General features: G+C 38.5%; 1 long non-coding RNA gene across 3 annotated transcripts in view; it reads right to left on the bottom strand.

Annotated features, from left to right (window-relative positions):
* LOC103553715 (uncharacterized) overlaps positions 1 to 19,381 on the bottom strand; it is a 181,842-nt gene that overhangs the window by 28,767 nt on the left and 133,694 nt on the right. The window contains exons 5-7 of one of the 3 annotated variants that reach the window (XR_011528815.1): positions 13,061 to 13,202; positions 2,430 to 2,480; positions 896 to 1,051 (exon numbers count right to left, since the gene is read on the bottom strand). This is a non-coding gene — a long non-coding RNA (uncharacterized lncRNA). Of the gene's footprint in view, positions 1 to 895; positions 1,052 to 1,828; positions 1,903 to 2,429; positions 2,481 to 7,783; positions 7,965 to 13,060; positions 13,203 to 19,381 lie in introns of those variants that run through there. The other 2 variants (XR_011528816.1, XR_011528817.1) reach the window with 2 other exon arrangements.

The following is a 19,381-nucleotide window of genomic DNA, read 5'->3' as shown; positions in this document are numbered from 1 at the left end:
GTTCTAAGTTAGATTTTTAATAGAAAAATCACTTTGAAGAAGAAAATATTTCACTTTGTGTTTTTGTGTGTAAGTTTCAGAATGATGAGACCTTACCATTTCTGTAACATTGCTTGCTAATTGAGCCCATAGAAAATTCATATTAGGTTGGTAGTTTGGCTAAATGAAAGATCTGATAGTGAATTTTTAGATATCAAATTAAAATATCATCATATCTTAAAAAAATAAACTTAGAATGTGCAAAATGAGCCATACCCAAGAAGTAACTGTTTGGCATCTGCTGGTACTTAAAAAGATAACAAAAAAGACAGTCTGGGCAATTATTCCACTATCTTATACCCTGTGTATACTTATGAAGGGGCAAAAAGAACGAGCATATCTCAATGTACTAAATGTACAAAGTCAGAATTAACCAGATTTTAAACTTCTGTATTTCCTGAAAGCTGCATGTAGGGCCCAGCAGCATGAATCCTAGATCACAAGAGTTGTGAGTGAAAAATGTACTCACAGTCTTACTATGACAAAAAGTAGCAAAGGCCTATGCAGATTGTAATCTGATGAATTCTGTGAGCAGGAGGAAAAAGTAGGCCAAGTATGGCAATGACGGGGGTTTTTTTTTTTTGAGGACATAATAGTTTATAGCATTGTAAAATTTCAGTTGCGCATTATTGTTTGTCGCTCACCATATAAGTGCACGCCTTCATCCCTTGTGCCCACCCCCTAAACCCTTTCCCCCTGGTAACCATTAAACTGTTCCCTTTGTGTGTTTGTTCATCTTCCACATGTGAGTAAAATCACATGGTGTTTGTCTTTCTCTCTCTCTCTCTCTCTCTCTCTCTCTCTCTCTCTCTCTCTCTCTCTCTCTCTCTCTCGCTTATTTAGATTAACATCATACCCTCAAGGTCCATCCATGTTGTTGAAAATGGGATGATTTTCTCTTTTATTTTGGCTGAGTAGTATTCCATTGTATGCATACACCACGTCGTCTTTATCCATTCATCTGAGGAAGGACACTTGGGTTTCTTCCACGTCTTTGCTATTGCGAATAATGCTGCAATGAACATAGGGGTGCATAAGTCTCTTTGAATGGTTGGTTTCAAGTTCTTTGGATAAATACCCAGTAGTGGGATAGCTAGATCATATGGTTTTTGTAATTTTAACTTTTTGAGAAATCTCCATACTGTTTTCCATAGTGGCTGCACCAGTTTGCATTCCCACCAGCAGTATATGAGGGTTCCCTTTTCTCCACAACCTCTCCAACATTTATTTTTTGTCTTGGTTATTATAGCCATTCTAACAGGTGTAAGGTGATATCTCAGTGTAGTTTTGATTTGCATTTGCCTGATGATTAGTGATGTTGAACATCTTTTCATGTGCCTGTTGGCTATCTGTATATCTTCTTTGGACAAATGTCTGTTCACATCCTCTGCCCATTTTTTGATCAGGTTGTTTGTTTTTTTGTTGTTCAGTTGTGTGAGATCTTTATATACTGTGGAGATTAACCCCTTGTCAGATATACGATTTGCAAATATTTTCTCTCAGTTAGTGGGTTGTCTTTTCATTTTGATCCTGGTTTCTTTTGGCAATGATGTTTTGATGGAGAATATACAGATTGTCCTGTGGTTCTGAAGCATGAGAGTGTGGGGACGTGGGGGGAATGAATCACTAAAGCTAAGTCCATCTCCAAACTGTTTCTGAGGATTGGCTCAGTCCATTGTTTCATGACTTGTCTGATTGTACAAGATTCCCCTAGCTCTGTTGTTAAAAATACATATTCCTGGGTCAGCCCTGGGGCTGAGTGGTTTAAGTTTTGTGTGCTCCACTTTGGATACCAGGGTTCGCAGGTTCAGATCGTGAGAATGGACTTGCACAAATCATCATCCATGCTGTGGAGGCATCCCACTTATAAAAAAGAGGAAGATTGGCATAGATGTTAGCTCAGGGCTAATCTTCTTCAACAACAACAAAAGAAAGATTGCCGACAGATGTTAGCTCAGAGAAAATATTCCTCAAGAAAAAAAAGAAAGAAAAGAAATACAGATTCCCAGCCACATTCCCCCCACTGCAATTCTGATCCAGTATGGCTGGAAGATGCTATAATCTGTACTTTTTAAAGGTTCCAGGTAAGTCTTTAATAAAGTAGATTTAGAAAACCTTTTTCTAGTCTCTTTAACTGTTCAACCTTGCACTTGACCAACACACCCGATTACTAATCATTCAGGTAATTCAGTTTTCTCAGGTGGAGAAAACTACCCTGATATGAGTAAGCAAGATCTGAGAGAGAACAGATTTTTATATTACTTCAATGGGCACTGGTCAAAAATTAGAGTGATTAATTTCTGTCATTTGCTCTCTCAATCTATTATTATTATTTTGTTGGTGATAATGCTAGTAAATTTCAAACACACTCCATTGGTTAGAAGACATACCTTCTATCTTTTTTACTTTATAACGTAACAATTCAGGAGCTCAGTTCACAGCTGTAAGAAAGGAAATCGACAAAAAATTGTCAACTTAAAAAAAATCACCAATTAAACAAAAAGAGATTACTTTCCTGTTATTTAACTATTCTAGAGTGCAACTTAATACTTCTGGTCTGCTTCACTGCTGGGTGACCTCATCTCTAAAAAGCTTACACTGCATTAGGCTCCAAAATCAAATGGTTGAAAGAGATATTACAAGATATTTATCGTGAGTCTACCTTACCAGATCCTAAGTGCCTCCTCAGATCCTAGCACCTAATTCCAAGCTGCCATGTACAAGAAGTGCACTCTATTATATCTGCCTTAACATAAGGTTAGTTTCTTTGCATTACTCTCCTGTGAAAAATGGATCTGAGAATGGCAAGTAGAAGGTGACTGCCTGCATTTCCTGCTAGTGGTTAGCATAAATGAGGCTGTGGATTCTTGGAATACTGCCATGAAGACAGGTGGTCCTCTAAATTTTTATTCAGAGCTCATATTTCTAAGTGCTGAGAAACCACAATGATAGATGACATAAAATGCATGGCTAGATATTCAAGGAATTAGTTTAAGTCAAGTATTCATCAATTCTAGCTTCTAACATTTGCTCTCTGGAGTTAGAAACTGGATTTTCAGATGCCTTAGTCCATCAAGTCATGTCATGTTAGACCTCAAAGCTTTGTATGGAATTTTCTATATGCCTGCTCCTCATTTCAGTAGGGAAGTGAAGGCTATTCTTGTAAGTATGAACCATAAAGACCGGCAATTTAGATCAGTTTTCTCAAGCTGTTTATTAGCAAAAGTGAAACAACAGAAACCAGTTTTTAACCTTGCTTACATTACACTTGAAACTTGTACTTTATTGCTTTGTGTGTATAACTTGATAGACAAAGTTAGCAATCTTTTAGTTACTTAGTTACAGTTACTTTTATTGTTATAAAAGTGAACCAAGGTTATGTAAGTTCCATACATGCCACATTTGTACGAGCCAGAAATCACTATCAATCATTGTATCATTCTATCAATCACCCTCAAGTCATGCTGCTTTCGTAGCTTTCACATCTAATTAATCATAAATGCTCCTAATTGACCTTCCTAACAGTTTCCCAAACCCATCCTTTTCTCTCCATCGCCACTGACATGGTCATTGTTCAGATTACCATCATCTCCAGTCCAATCAATTACCATTGTCTCCAAACCATGTCTACATCTGTTCTCTTTCCATCCATCCTGTATACTAGTTACAGTGTTATTTCTAAGTGCCGTGCCTAATCAAGCCCCTCCCTTGATTAGAATCCTTCAATGGCACCTAACAGACTAAAAGAGATAAATCCTAACTGCTTAGTACGTCACACAGGGCCCTTTAAAATCTGGCATCCGCATACCCTTCCAGTCTTACCTCTCACCACTCACTCCACTTCTCCACCCCGGGGATTAGCAAAATGTTTTGCACTTACCAGACAATCAGTATTTGTGGAATTAAGAACTAAATTGTTGTATATGTACACAATGGAATACTACTCAGCCATAAGAAATGATGAAATCCAGCCATTTGTGACAACATGGATGGACCTTGAGGGTCTTCTGCTAAGTGAAACAAGTAAGAGGGAAAAACTCAAATACCGTGTGATGTCACTCATAAGTAGAAACTGAAAACAATGACAAACAAACTCATAGCAACAGAGATTGGATTGGTGGTTACCAGAGGGGAAGGGGGGAGGGAGGAGGGCGAAAGGCACGATTAGGCACATGTGTGTGGTGATGGATTGTAATTAGTCTTTGAGTGGTGAGCATGATTTAATCTACACAGAATTAGAAATACATCACGATGTACACCTGAAATTTATATGATGCTATTACAATAAAAAAAATTGAATTGCTTAAAAACACTGATACACAGAAAAGTTAACTGACTTGCTCACTATCGATACAGCTCCTCTAGCTACTCAACAATTTTTTACTACTTTCTAAATCCATGAAATAATAAAAGAGATATGCAATTGCATTGCTCTTTACCTAACACATCCATTAGTTCACACTTCAAGGAGACAAGTGTCTGGTCCTGGGTAAAATTTCTTCCTCCCTTCAATAAGACAGGTTATAAAAATTGGACAAAAATAGGGCCAGGCTCTGAGGCAAGTTAAGAAGTTGCTCGTGAATTCACTGTCCCTATTAATATCTTCCTCACTTGGCATTTCACTATATAGGCACATCTATTCAAACCGTGTGCTGTGAGTTGCCTCGCATATGCTTCCCCTATGGGCTATTTCAGGGAAATTACCAGCTTTCAAGTGAGGTCTTAGAGTAATGTGTGGGCTCCAAGCAACTGTGTGCTACTTTGCCATGATCCCTTATGTCTTTGACAATTTGCCATTCTATAAATCACAACATAAACATAATTTTAAAATAATTTTATTCATATGTTCCAACCCTCATAGGAAATTTCACTGTGCTTAATGCATTTAATAAATCATTAAATAAACCAAATGAAAGTAGAATGTGATATAAATAGACGTGAAAGGCTTTCCCTGGATGAAATTTAAGTTTACAAATGAGCCAGGAGACCTGACCAATAGGAAAGCAACCAAAATGTCTCTAGGGAGAGAAAAGGCAATATACAAACAATCGCATATGGTTCAATGTTAAAATGACTCCTGCCTATTTCCCCTGACATATTGATACAACTATTTAGCCTAATAAGTTTACGTTTCATTTGTTCAGAATCTTACAACTTTCTAATGTTACGGGGATCATCAGAGAGTGCTAACACTTCAAGCTCATCTAAGTTCAAAATAGTGAATTATGATTCTTTCTGCCTGAATACTTTAAAGCTCTCACTGCTTTTCCTCTACTCTTGCCAGAATCCCCACTTTTAGGAAGGTACAGTAAATTAAATATGAGTCCTGCCCTTGGTATTCAGTGCTAATATGTGTCTCCAATTCTGGTTTTGTCAAAGTCATAGATATAGCTAATTATGTCCATATATGTTATGAGAATCCTTAACCATATCACTTTTGATTAATTTTATGAAAAAACATATACTATGCAGCATTTTACGGCAAAAATAAAGTTACTATGAACAAAAGACAGAATGATTTTCTCTTATCATATGGACAGGAAGATTCAACCAATTTTTCTGTCTTACATCCATAAATGGTGAGGTCATATCGATGAATTACTGGATGGACAATAATGTTTAATGAAGGGAGAGAGAATATGGAGAAATAGTCTCATTTCCTTGCAATACTTTTTAAGTCAATATTTTGCTGTTTTTGTTGCATTTGGTATTACAAATCCCAGTACTGGATTAAATATAAACTAGTTCTTAGAAAGCTACTTAAACTCCACTAACCTTCAATTCCTTAATCTGGAAATTAAAAGAGTTGGATTGGACCACTTAATCTCTAAATGTTCCCTAAAGCTTGTTCTACTTGTATAATTCTGCAATTTCATTATTCTTCTTGTACATTATAATTTCTCAATCCCACTGTGCCAATTTTCACATTTGTCAGAAATGTCTCATTTATGGCTCAATGTTAAAATAAATAATTTCTTTGCATCAGCATCGAGGGAGTACATTTTCCTCTTATTCAGAAGGGAGAAGCACTACCCAGATAGCCAAGATAAATCATAAAAACTCTTACAATTATTGTCACATGTTTATCATGACCATGTCTTGAAAGTGGGGAATCTAAATCTTTTATTTCTGATTGATAAGGAGACTGAATAGTTACCTAGAGTGAAAAATTTTTTTAATTGGCCTTTCAAGACAGTAAACAATATTGAAAAACTTATAACGTCCGTGTCTAATATTTATGTAGTATTTATCATCAAAAGACTCAGTGCTTTCAAGCAATGTGATCTAAGTAATCTTCACATCAGGAGTAGGAATGGGTTTTTTACATGTGTCAATATGATGGAGCTAAAGCACCAAGAAAGTTACTTGATTCTTTGCTTAAGAATAACAATTGAGTTCAACAGCTTTCCACTGGGTAATAAAGAAAATATTGTTTAGTGGAAACTATCTCAGGATGTCTGCCCAGCCCACATCCTCTTCTTTGAGAAGGCCCTCCTACTGCCACTTTGCAGTCATTTTTGTACTTTGCTCCCTGTCCGTGGCTGATTGGACCAAGAATGGAAACCCTCTCCTAGTATAGCCAATTCATTGGCTGAGCTGTTACAATCAATATTCCCAATAACTGGGTCAAGAAACACTAGCCAGTTGGTTAGTGACACTCAAGCTGGAAGGCCAAGTAACCTAGGTTGGGTGCCATATGCGCTTAACGTATCAAGAGAAGAGGGAGGAGAAGACAGGGAGGGAGGGGTAGACACCACTATATTTCTACCCTTGGGTTATGTTAAAAAAAAAAATTCTACAAACCCAATTAATTCTCCTCTTTAATTCAATCTAATTTGAGTTGATTTTTATTCTCTGTAACAAATCCTTCTCTAAGACCCAATGACTCTCAACTCAGCCTATGATTCTCTCCCAAACCCTCTTTTACGGGACCAATGTGGTATCTAGTAACTCCTACCAACATTAGCAAAAGCAGATAAGGGGATTCCACCAGGTATAAAACAGTCATCTAGTTCCATAAATGATAGCTCTGACCAATTACATTTGAAAAGATGTGACTTTTTTGTGAAAAAGATCAATGTCCTTCCAAGTGAACTTTGATATTAAAGAGTCCAAGGAGTCCAGCCTGGTGGCATAGTGGTTAAGTTAACATGCTTTGCTTCAGTGGCCTGGCGTTCATGAGTTCGGATCCCAGGCATGGACCTTCACGCCACTCATCAAGTCATGCTGTGGCAGTGTCCCACACACAAATTAGAGGAAGATTGGCACAGATATTAGCTAAGGGCCAATCTTCCTCACCAAAAAATAAAAAAGAGCCCAAAAAGTGACTCTACACAGATCCTGGACTTCCCCTTTCTCTACTTTCTCTGCAGAAAGTAAGCTCTGGCTCTACTATTTGTAATTAGAAAGTATCTATTATGAAAAAGTGATGGAAGCTAAAACTGATTCATGAGCTTTTGTTATTTCTAATTATTTCCTAAGCCCAGGAAAACACAAAACTACTTTAAAATGTTTTTTGCTATACACATTTTAATAAACTAGCATGGCTAACCACTTTAGCTTGCATCAGTTTTGAAAAAGTAGAATATTACTTCCAACTTCAACAATTGATCCCCTAATTTAAATCCCTTTTCTGTGTATGTCCCTCTGGTTCTATGTACATATGGGTATACAACATCAATTAGAAAACAGAACCATTATGAATAACCTTGAAAAGGGATTTATGATAGGAGTTTGACCTTACACAATTGTGAGAGCTGGTCAAACAATCTTTGGAAGCCTTCTGCTTCTGCATCTGGGGCTGGGCCTGCAGTTGGCAGAGAAGGTCATAAGGAAGGACGGATGTTGTTGAACTGGAGAGGACAAGGATAAACTGGAACCGAAGTCAGTCTCTCAATGCCTCCAACTTTGATGACATGAGTGTCCTGCAGGAGAAACTGGTGTTTTTCAACATAGACAGCTCAATGTACCCTGATCGGGAGTCAGAGCAGCTGAAGATCTGGCAGGAACGGGAGAAGCCACAGTCTCACTGCAGCCCCATACCAACAAGGTGAGCCAGCAAGTGAACAGAAACATGCGAGAGCAGCCAGCAGAGCACAGTGGCCTGAACTGACCTTCTGAGCATAAAACAACAAGCCTTTTGCTTCACTTCTGACTATCAGATCTCACGCACAATGTTTCTTGCATCCCGCGTTAACCTGGAGGTGGGGAGGCAGGGAATTCTGGGACATTTATTTCCAATTTAGCTAAGCTGACATAGTGCAAATCCACCACTGTGGTTGTCGTTTGCTAACATCCTCTTATCGATGAAAACCAAACAAAACCCAAATCTTAATTTCTTCATTTATTTGGCAAGTCATATCTGTGTTGAAACAAGAAAAATCATAACCTGGCCAAGTTTCAAGACTCCATTTTTTCTCACCAGGAACCTATGCAATAGGTTAATAATTTACAAATAATAATAATTTTTAATAATTAATATTGCTCAATTGAATTAAATTTGATTTGATTAGGTAGCTTGCAATCCACAACTTGGTACTTGACCTGATCCCTTCTTTCTATCTGTGTCAATGTCCCTTGATCATCAGGTTAAGCCCATATTTATTTCTCTTTTCCTTTCTCTTCCCAGCTAGTGCTTGAGTAATTGCCAATAATGTAAAAACATAGTGCAATCTGTGGTTAGTTCTCATGGATCTTTAAATTATTCGAATTGTAAAGAGAGGCATCTGATGACAAATAGCTTGGACTTCTAAAATATCCATCCAAATGGAAACTATATTACTGAAGTTATATTGCATTTGTTCGAAGGCATAAACACACCACTTACTTTGTTTTACACTGGCTGTTTGCAAAGCTTTTGCAGGTTACCCAGTTCATTTTTTGTGTAAGATAAATCAAATTGTCTCCTACTGCTAGTGGAGCTCTGTTTTCTCCAACATAGTTTCTTAATGTTTGAGAAATGATAGATCCTCATGAGAATGTATGAAAACCATGCACTCTCTCCTCAAAAAACATAGAAATAAATACACACCCTATACAATTTTAGAGGAGTCAGGGACCCTCTGAAGCCCATTTACAGATCCTCTGAAATAGTCATAGGCCCCAAACTAAGAAATCTGATTCTTGTTTAATGATAATGGTTATGAAGAAGAATCCTTGAAACCTGTAGGATACTAATTCAAATGTATCACACTACATTGAAATCTCCTTGCAGGGGGTGGGGGAGGTGATACATACATCACATTTTTAAGAGACCTACGAGTATCTACACTAGACAGTGACTGTCATTCTGAAACTGTTTTGAGGTTCAAAGGTTGCCTCCCTCCCTCTGAACTGTGCCTTTTATATTTCATTACCATTCGACCACTCACCTGGTGTTATAACAAAGGGTTTTGCGCTTAATTGATGCCCAACTCATGTATTTTAGCACATTTTAAATTACCTAATAGTACATGGTTATTTTATTCTTTATGAAAATGTCCTCAAATTTTCTAATCATGTTTCCATTTGATGAATGGATCTCAACATTATTTTCATTCCCATTGGGTGCTAATCTGATACCAAAGTTTGGACACTGTTGTCAATCCCCAAGCAAGAAACAGATTTCTGTTTTAGTAACCGAGCCTGGTTGCATTTGGAAAGTAGGATCCCACAATTTAAAAAATGTCCAGTTTCAAGTGGAGAATTGTTTTCAGCCTACACACATCTGTATAGATTCTACATCATCTAAATCACAAAGCAAGGTTCTGATTTTTAATTCGATCTGGCATGAAATGGAGTGTAACATCTGTGTCGCACATATTTCACCTTTTTACCCCTTTTGCTCATTACCATCATTTTTCTACCCAGAGGTTTCCAACTGCAAATGTTTGGAAATCTCGATCTTTATTCTTCAAGATAAGGAATTTTAAAAATCAGTTTACTGTGCTTAAAACTCAGTAAAAATGTTACAGGATCAAGGTGAGGAAATTCACATATTAGAAAAAAGAATTTATACAGTTCTTTGTCTAAAACTGGCTTCTCTTTAGTGAAATGGTGAGGAAAGATATAAAGTATTCCTCCAGCATGCCCTCCTGACAGCTGTGGTCCTGCCACATGGCATCTGTTCAGATCAAGAGTATGTGGCCACCATGCCCTCCTGTGTGGGCACGTCTTTAGGGGTCAGCCGGAGCTCTGTCTGTCTCCTTGAACTCCATCTAGGTGACTCCCAGAAAAGCAAGAAGGGAGAATGGCTTAACGGACTGGTCTTGATATGCTGTACCCAGAAGTTACGCTAACTAACTTGCTAAATCTTTTTTCCCCCAGATATTTTCCCTTTCTTCTGCCCTCTGATTTCTAGCTGGTAACCAGGTTTTTAAATTGCTTGTCTCAGAGATTCTTGAAATCACTTCCTTCACTCCCTGAAGAGATCTGCTGGATGATTGGGAGGGGAGGAAAGAAGAGAGTGGCTTTGAAACGACCAAGGAGGAAAGGAGAGATTTCCTGGGAGGGGACCCCAGATAGAAAAGAACCGTTTGGGTCCATGTGTGTATGTGTATTTATATATATGTCTGTGTGTAGGGGTTAGCTGCAGAGTCAGAAGTCACATAACCACAGTAACCAAAAACAGTGACCGACACCTGCCAGTATTCAGAAAGAAACAGAAATAAACATGCCAGAAAGTTAAAGGGACTTGTATTGAAATGGCTCACTCTTCTTCTACTAGACTGTATTATTGAGATTTCTATAAGTACTTTCTTTTTAAATAAAAAACATTCACAAAACAAAGATGATAACCTCTTTTAGCTCTGTTTTTCAAGACGAGGGTGATTAGAAGAGGGCCAGTTGGAGCCACATAATTTAGGTGCCTCAAGCTGTCTTTCTCCCAATTACTGCAAGAATGCATCTCACCATCATGATACGGTAACTTTAAATATACCCACACATGCTAAAGCATTCGTCGAAGCGCAATCCTCCATGTAAAATAATGCTAGACACCACGATAAAGGAGCCAAACACGTGTTAAAATACAAGGTGAAAATTAATAAGAAAGAATTCTGAGTTACTTTTTAACATATTCAATATTGTGCAATTGTGCAAATTTATCAAACTTCTGCTTTCTCTCTACATATATAATTGGAAAGCTCTAATTTGGGAGATGTCAGTTTAAACAACTTTTAAATTGTTCAGTTCTTTAAGAAATCCCAGTAACTGAAAATATTAACTGCACGATGGGTGAGAAAATCACTCAACGAAGAAAAAGAACCTGAAATCCATTTTGAAGCAATGCTGTAATTGGGTTGACCTATAACCCTTGCTAAGCCGCTTTCAAAATTAACATTGGAGAGCAGTAAGTTGTTTTGATAGTATTCCTTTTGCAAAACAGTAAGTAACTACACAAAACACAAAGCTTCCTAAATCTGCTTAATTGTATCTTCATTTATACACATTTTTAATGAAGAACCCAAATTAATTGCTAACTGTGGAGTAGCAGAGTATACAAACCTATTTATTTTTGTTTAAAAAACACACAGCTGTCCCTTTGAGAGCCTCAGGAGGTAAAGTTAGATGGCTCACCAGTGCTGGAAGTTCTCCACATTTATGGCTTACACACGTAATTTTTTTTACCACTTGTTCTTTACGTTTGGTAGTGAATGGCTATATTTGGAATTGCTGTCTTGTTACAGAAAAATAACTCTATACTCTGTAGTCTAAAGATTTCTTTTATATTCAGCAAGTTTCTGAAACCCAGAGTGTAAACATGGATGTAGAAAAACTCCATTAGCCAAGTATTGCAGCTTTTCATAGCTTAAAAAAATAGACTTTCAGAAAAATGGCAGATATGTTTGCTTGTCAACTTAGACCTACATTACTCTTCATCAGTATCAGGACGTTATACTTTGAATTAATGTGGAATTATGTCCTGGACAGTTAACAAGATATATGAGAGTATAACTATAAATAATGAGACAGATTTTCTCTACCACAAATGGAAATGTTGTTATTCCATCCATTATCTTGCACGGCAAGTAGTAATATTTTTACCCGATAATTTGGGGTGGTGGGTAGGACAGGGATCACAGGACAGATAGCATCTGGGGGCTGGGAGGATGGTATCCAGCCCTTGCTGTTCCCACAGGCCACTTACTGACTCCAAGCCTCAGTCTTCTCACCTATACGACCGAGATTATACTGATGACCATACATTTGACGTGTAGACTGAATAATATTGTCTGGAAAGCACAACATAGTCCAATGTCCCACGCATGAGTCCTTGATGACATGGAGACGATTGTGATCATTGCTAAGAGGCTCAAGACAGTATATGTCGTCTGTGCTCTGCCAAACTCCCTCAGATCCCTTTCGATTTTCCTAGATACAATGCTCTCACTTCCAAAGGTGACATCTCATCAGAGGGCTACCCTCAGACTGCCAGAGCCTACTTTTCCTGCCTGGACAGAGAGCAGAGAGTACCTGGAGATGTACATCGTCCAGGTACAGGCCACAGGCAAGGACTGAATTTGTGTGGGCATAAATACCCCAGTTCCTGAGACCCGTGGCAGGGCAGTGTCTCCAGAGCTTCTTCACAGGATTGAGACAAAGTTAACCTCCCTGGAACTTTGCTCAATAACGCACCCTTGTTGGCCTCTTCTCCTTCCCAGTCCACTGTCTCCTCTTCTTCTGTTTTTCTCTTGGGGATATTTCTTAGTAAACTGCTTTTCTACAAATCCTCGTCTGAGGATTGGCTTCTAGGGGAGCCGCAATTTAAGGTAGTGATGAAGAAGGAGGGAAAAGAGGAAGAGAGGAGGAATGTGGATGTGATGGATAATTTCATGGGTCAAGTTGACAGGCCACAGGGTGCCCAGGAATTTGGTTAAATGTTATTTCTGCATGTGTTTGTTAGAGCATTTCTAAATAAGATTAACGTCTGAATAGGTAGACTGAGGACAGCAGATTGCCCTCCTCTGTGTGACTAGGCCTCATCCACTGCGTCAGACCTGAATAGAACAAAAGACTGAGAAAGAGAATTCACTCTCTCTACCTGATGGTCTTCAAGCTGGGACGTCAGTCTTCGCCTCCCTTCACGCTTGGACCGGAACCTACACCATCAGCTATCCTGGTTCTCAGGCCTGCAGACTGCAGATCTGGTGACTTCTCAACCTCCATAATTGCGTGAGCCAATTCTTTACAATAAATAAAAAATAAATATACATTCTTTATAATAAATAAAAAATACAATAAATAAAAAGTATATATCCTAGTGGTTCTGTTTCTCTGGAGGACCCTGACTAATACAGAGGAGGATTCAGAAGTCAGTCAGTCCCTAATATTCTTCACTTCCCTTAAATTAGAGTAAGAGTGGGGAGTAAGAGGCAATAAGCATGAATAGAGAGAGTATTTCTGTGGTGGCTGGTGGAGCCAGGACAAGCCTTCCTCTCTTTCCCCAAGGAATATGTGGGAGTACAAAAAAAAAATATGGATCAGAAGACACATTCTTTCCTGTTTGGATTTGCAATGCGTATAATTACCATCCACTTTACAGCATTTCTCTGTACTAGTCTAGAATCCTGCTCCTATGAGCTTGCTTAAGGTCAGCTGCTTAAAGTAAGGGGCCACCTGTGAAACCCCAGTGCTCACTGAATATTTGATGCATAAATTAGTGGCCGAATAAACCAATGGCATAAACTTCACAGAATCACCTCATCACGGCTATATTTTGAGCATCACATTTTATAACATGTTTCTTTGACTAAGAAAGACTACCTAGCACAACAAGAAGGACAGGAGCCAGGACTCAGGAGCCCTGAATCCTGACTGGTGTGTTTATCACTACATACTTATCTGACTTGGGACAAGTTGCCAACTTTTTGAGCTTCAGTTTCTTCATTAGCATATTAAAATGTTTGAATTTTGAATATTTCATCAGTGTTGACATTGTAGTTTACTACTAGAAAAAAATCAGGTAGAGAAGAATGGAAAACACAAATTTTCTATTTGAACATTATACAAAATCCAAAGTGATGCTAGCCACCCATCCCAGGATCTGAAGCAGACAGAATTTTGCAGCTCTCTTTAAGACTACAACATTATAAACTCAAAACTAAGTATATAAGTGCACATTATTTTATATGAGAAAAAAGTCACAACAAATTACCAAATCCAAAAGTTAATAAATAGCACAAATATAAAAAATATAAGATAACGTATTTTATTAATCAACCACCTGACACAACTCTATTTTCCTAAAATTTTTGGCCACATAGTTTTTGATTGCTTCTCCATGTGATAATAACTTTGCAGTGTCATAGAGAAAATAGAAAGATAACTTAATCTTGCTTTTTGTATGATTGAAAAGTTATTTGTTTATTGATAGCTTAGAAAACTTTTTAATGATTTGTCATCAGAGCTTTTAAATCCCCTTGTGACATGTTAAGATAGTTTTTGGCATTTTGAAGCTTCTGCCAGTCTCCTGTCTTTTCACTTTTTGGGGGAGCTTCCAGCGACATAGTTCATTCCAATTATATTTGAACATTGATCTGATTAACAATTATGAAAAAAATACAGAATTAAACTGAAATTAAGTCATACATGATAAGTCAAACCAAAACGCATTTTTAAACTGCCAGTCCACGGTATTGAGCAGTACAACTGTGTAATCAAACTCCTCTACATGAACTTACTGATACATGTGCGTCAATTTCCTCTCCTGTAAACGAAGTGGATTTTATAGGGTAATTTTTTTCTTTACATTATGAAAACTTTCAAATATAGAACAAAAATCATCCAAATACCCACTGCCTAGATTTGTTAACATTTTGCCATATTTACTTCATCTGTATATTATGTTTGTCATTTTGCAGTTCTGATGACAATTTTGCGTGATACTTCATTTGAACCTGTCGGAGTTCCTTAGGTAAAGATGAGCAAGATTCTCTAAGACATGATATGATATGTTTGGATGCATAAAACATGAAACTTCTCATCTGGAGGTATTCACAGTGTAGTACAGCAACAGGTTTTCTGATAAATTCTATTTTGTGCAATTCCCTTCCACAGTATGTATATACATATGCTACATTAGCCAGTATCCTCCTAACAGGAGACAACTGGCTTTTTGATCAGGCATGCATGAGGATCAAATCTCAGCTTCCCAATTTACATATATTCTGATTGGATGACTTTTCCCAGATTAACTGTGGCTCCATTCATTTCGACCCATATGTTTCCTCCACTCTTCACACCCTGCACCAGACACTGTAGTTCACGTTGTTTTAAGACTTCCAGCCATGGATAGTTAGAGTATTCCTAGAAGTCATCAGTACCCCTGGAGAGCTAGCAATAACTTCACTTTGCACAGCAGTGATTGCAAGCAAAATCAATTATCCTATATGTTTTCAGTGGAATCCCAAAAACGTTCACATCCATTCCAATCCCACTTGATGTGAGTGGGTATGTGTGTGTTTGTGGGGAGACCGTAAGGGAGGAGAAGCCAGATTGAAAAGAAATAATGATCTTAAGCAATTACGGCTAAGATAGTTTTCCTTGATAAATTTAATGTAAATGGCTTTAAAGCGCGCCTAAGTGAGAGCCAAAGTTGTAGCTGCATGAACATCATGGTCGATCTGTCTCTGTTCTTGTCTGTCCTCTCATGTCTCTGGTGAAAACCATATCCAAGACTCCCAGAGCTAGGACACTTAAATCATCCTGTGAATGGGCTTATGGTTATAGAGGAAAACGTTCTTGATTTCTGAATACACAAGCTCAAGTATTTAAGGATGAAATATCCTGCCATCTATAATTCACTTTAAAATGACTCAGCAAAATTATAGACATGCATACATTGATGAAGCAAATATGGCAAAATGTTAGCAAATGTTGAACCCAGATGGTGGATGTCCATTGCAACATTTTTTCTACTGTTCTGTGTGTTTGAAAATTTTCATAATAAAAGTCTAAAAACAAGGCACTGTATGAAACTCATTTATGCAACAGAAGGGGAAACTGAGGCCCAGAGGAGCCAAAGGACCTGCCCGAGTTCACAGCAAGCTGCCCCTCATTCTCTGTGGCTGCTTCTCCTAATGAGAGGAGCCAGGATTCTCACTTAGGGGATTTTCCTGCGGTAAAAGTCAGGTTTGCATTTGACTACTCATTCTGCAATATCTCCTTGCAACACAACAGAAATGCACAGGGATTGTGATAACAAAATGCTACAGAGTATGCTTGTTCCCTTCTTCCATTCATGAGTTATGTCTGGGCAGTTCAGGTAGCCAGGCTACGACTCTGCTATCCACTGACAAGCCTGGGAGCTGACACAGAGTACTTTAGCTGCTCTCCAAGAGTGAATTTCTTGGTTACATGCTAATTCTAGTGTTTGTTTTGTTTGCAGGTGTTTAACAGTTTTCTTTAACAGGTACATGGGGTATTATTCTCCCAAAGAAAGTAGATCACATGAGGAAATCCAGAGGACACTTCCTTCTGTGTGAAGAACTTTGGCAACCATGTGAAAATGGACAAAGGAAAAAGGAAAGATGAGTTTACCCAGCCTCAGCGGCAATCTCTACTGCACTCTACAATTTCATTTTAAAGAAATCTCCTTGGCAGTTGGTCAGTTCCCAAATATGTATTGAGTATGTTTTCTGTGTCCATATTGATGCTAGTGCAAGGCTGTCACAGGCGCATAGTGACTGAAGGAAAGATGTCAACAGCAAAAAGCTACAGGTGAAGAAGACAAGAATTCATCTGTGAATGAACAGCTCCCCAGAGCTGGGGACAGAGTAGGAGACTCCTGGGGGAGCAACAAGCTTCAGAGCCCCAAAGGGCTCTGGAGTGATACCACCCTCTTGGTGTGAGGAGCCTATCAGATCCTCAGAAATGCTCACTCTTACTATCCTCAACTTTTTAAGTAAACTCCTTGCCCCCAGGATGGCTCTAGAGAGGTCGGTTCCAGGCCTGATGCTCACAGGGTCAAATAACCAATACCAAACCCTCCTCCATATTCCTGAGCATTTCCTGTGAGACTCATTGAATCAAAGGTCCCAGGCATGCCACCTCTTCAGGATAGAATTCAGGCTGCCAGAGAGTTATTCCTGTGGCTAACTTATGGTAATGCAGTGGTGAACAAGACAACCACTGCCCTCATGGAGCTTAGAGTTCAATGACCAGAGAGACATTAATCACCGTATTTTTAAAAAGAAATTGTAAGTAATTTCAAATTCACAGATCTTTGCAAAAGAGAAAAAGGAGTCTTAGGCATGTGAATGTAGATATCTGGCTGTTTGTCTATTCACTATCTAGCTAACAGACATACACACACATGCATTTTACCACAAAGACCTTGAGAGCCTTACTCTCAATGATAACTTCTTTGCTTACAAAGAACAACTCCCTTAAATAATGGTGCTTTAGAGTAAGACAAGAATCTCAGACATTCAACCAGGCCTCATGGGAACCCTAGAGGCACTGAGGCTGTGCTTACAGAGTCCCTAAAACTATGGGGAATTGGAAGTACCTCTATTTTCCAGGGTAGCTCTTTCTACTTGGTTAACTGCACTCCCAGCAAAAGGGCTGCATGGGTATCAAAATAATAGTGAACATATACTTCGGAATAGACATTCTAAATGCTTTACTTTTATGTGAACATAGGAGGAAGAAACTGAAGCATAGAAAATTTAGCTGACTGCCCAAGTTCACAGAGGCAAGATTTGAACACGGGAGTCTAGTTCCAGAACCCTCACTTTTAGCTATTACTTCTCTTATTATAGTGATTTAATACTTCTCTGTCTTTTGCCACTATCAACTAACCATCTCGTCCCCTGCTCTGATCTTATACACACTCCTGTGTGTTAGGAGGTTTTGTTTCATAGCCCCTGACACTGACTTTTCTCTGTCTTTGTGCTCCTGTTCCCACTGACAACTGACTTTATCTCTCTGTATCTCAAGTCAAAATTTTAGAAAGAGAAAATCAAATTGTCCCTCCCAAAGTTCTTATAGTAAGCCGTCTCCTCTTTCTATAATTTGCTGCCCTCAGGTCAGATGTCTATCCGTATCAGTTATCTATTGCTGTGTAATAAGTTACCCAAAAGTGTAGTCATGTAAAATAGCCACTTATTATGCTTTATGGACTTTGTGGGTTAGGAATGAGGACAAAGCAGAGTAGGGACCACTTGCTTGACTATGTCTTCTGGAAGACTTGAAGTCTAGAGGCTGTACCCCGCTGAAGACTCATTCACTCACATATCTGGTGATTAATGCTGGGAGGACTCAAACAGTTAGGGACAAGAAGAGCTAGGTTTCCTTGGACATCTCTCTCCATGTCTGCATAGTCTTTCCAAATGACCTCTCCAGGATGGTGGCTTAAGGGTAGCTAGACTCCATATAATCTCAGAGCCCCTACATGTATCCCATGAGAAAACCCACGGGGAAACTGTTCTTGATTTTTTATGAGCAAGCTTTGAAAGTCAAGAAGCATCACTTCCCTGTTAGTCTCAGACAGACTCAAGGGGAAGAACTCTAGACCAAAAATAAGACAGGGGCAGTGGCACTGGATAGAGCTGGATAGCAAGCTGCTTGTGAAAATACTTATCTATTTGAAAAGTTCTTTTATGGGCCTCCCTGGCCTCAAAGTTACAATCTGCATCTCCTTTAGGAACCTATGCCATAGCCAGCTGGCCAAAATGTTAGGACTACAATTACCCCACTGGAAAATTAAGTTGTCTGCTCTACTAACTATATTAATCCCCAAACTTAGCATGCAATCTTCTTCCAGTATGGAGTCTCAGGACCATGAAGCAAAGGGGCTATTAATTTTCAATGTGGTATGAGTTTATTTTGAGGGAGAAGTAACTACATTATTGCACATGGAGAGTAGAGACAACTCTGAGTGCTACTCTACACCCCAACCCCCGGACTATGTGGTATCTTTCCCAATCTTTTGGCCAAGAATCAGAAAAGATATCTCTTTCATTTGGGGATTGAGTAAAGAAGATGCTGTAGATTCTATAGTGTCCTAAGAGAAAAGGGACTCTCTTTATCCCCCTTTTAAAATAATCAATTTGCACGTGTTTTACAAGTATGATTGCACTATTTCTCCTACTGTTATAGTTCAATTGTAAATTTTCCTATATTAAATTATGGTTATGTTCCCTAATCTACAGTATGGCAAGTACTTTGCATGATAATACTTTTAGAGAACAGACAGTTATCGAGAGACCATAGTTCTCTGAACACTAGGAACACATTTGATTTTGAGGAGTTCTAAAATAACGCAATCAACGTTTCCCTCTTGGAGCTCTTATTTGCAGTTAGATTTACAGAAGGCCTTAAGTGGTTTCTTTCATTATTGTTGTTTTCAGAAATCACTTTT

The sequence above is a fragment of the Equus przewalskii genome, chromosome 17, assembly GCF_037783145.1.
Source record: "Equus przewalskii isolate Varuska chromosome 17, EquPr2, whole genome shotgun sequence".
Classification (NCBI taxonomy): domain Eukaryota; kingdom Metazoa; phylum Chordata; class Mammalia; order Perissodactyla; family Equidae; genus Equus; species Equus przewalskii.
Note: the sequence above shows the minus strand (reverse complement) of the source record. Positions and strands in the feature narration are given on the sequence as shown.